Raw genomic sequence first — 1293 nt, forward strand, 5'->3', positions numbered from 1 at the left:
TCAGGTTCAGGGTCAGCCTCAACAAGAATGCTTTTGTCTTTGCTCCTGCTCATATGAAAGAGAAGAGAACAAGAAAATATGGAATCCTCTATGTCACAGTATAGAGATTCCTTGAGGAGTCAGAGGAAAAGAAAAATGGAAGGCAGAGGTAGAAAATTCAAACTTATCAAGAAAGATGGAGTTCGAATTGTTCAAGGAATAGTGTTAGTCCATAAATAGAAGGATGTGAGAATAGGGGAAGAAATTTTCGAAAATTAATTAAAAAGATTTTAAAAGCATTTTGAAAAATACTAATTGATTTTCGAAAACTAAGAGTGGAAAAGAAATCAAGTGATTTTTGAAAAAGATTTTGAAATTAGAAATCAAAAAGATAAGATTGAAAACTATTTTGAAAAAGATGTGATTAAGAAGATATGATTGAAAAGTTATGGTTTTAAAAAGATGTGATTGAGAAGATATGATTTGAAAACAATTTAAAAAAGATTTGATTTTAAAAAAATTAATGACTTGGCTAACAAGTAAAGATATGATTCAAATATTAAACCTTTCTCAACAGAAAAGGCAGCATACTTGAAATGTTGAATCAAATCATTAATTGATAGCAAGTATTTTTGAAAATGAAAAGAAATTGATTTTGAAAATATATGATTGAAAAGATATGATTTGAAAAAGATTTGATTTTGAAAAATGTTGAAAACTTGAAAAAAATTGAATTGAAAACAGAATCTTCCCTCTTGTACCATCCTGGCGTTAAACGCCCAGAATGGTGCACATTCTGGCGTTTAACGCCCAAAGCACTACCCTATTGGGCGTTAAACGCCCAGCCAGGCACCCTGGCTGGCGTTTAAACGCCAGCTTGTCTTCCTCACTGGGCGTTTTTGAACGCCCAGCTTTTTCTGTGTAATTCCTCTGCTGTATGTTCTGAATCTTCAATTCTCTGTATTATTGACTTGAAAAGACACAGATTAAAAATAATTTTTTGGATTTTTAATAATAAGGAATAATCAAAATGCAACTAAAATCAAATAAACAATGCATGCAGGACACCAAACCTAGAAGTTTGTACACTACTTACACTAACAAGTTGAGAATGCATATGACAAACAACAAAAATACTCAAGACAAGAGAATTAAAGATCAGAGTAAGTAAATCATCAAGAACATCTTGAAGATCACTTAAGACACATGAATGAATGCAAGAAGAACAAAAATATGCAATTGACACCAAACTTAAAATGAGACTCTAGACTCAACAAGAAACATAAAATATTTTTGGTTTTTATGATTTTGTAA

Source organism: Arachis duranensis, chromosome 3, assembly GCF_000817695.3.
Source record: "Arachis duranensis cultivar V14167 chromosome 3, aradu.V14167.gnm2.J7QH, whole genome shotgun sequence".
Classification (NCBI taxonomy): domain Eukaryota; kingdom Viridiplantae; phylum Streptophyta; class Magnoliopsida; order Fabales; family Fabaceae; genus Arachis; species Arachis duranensis.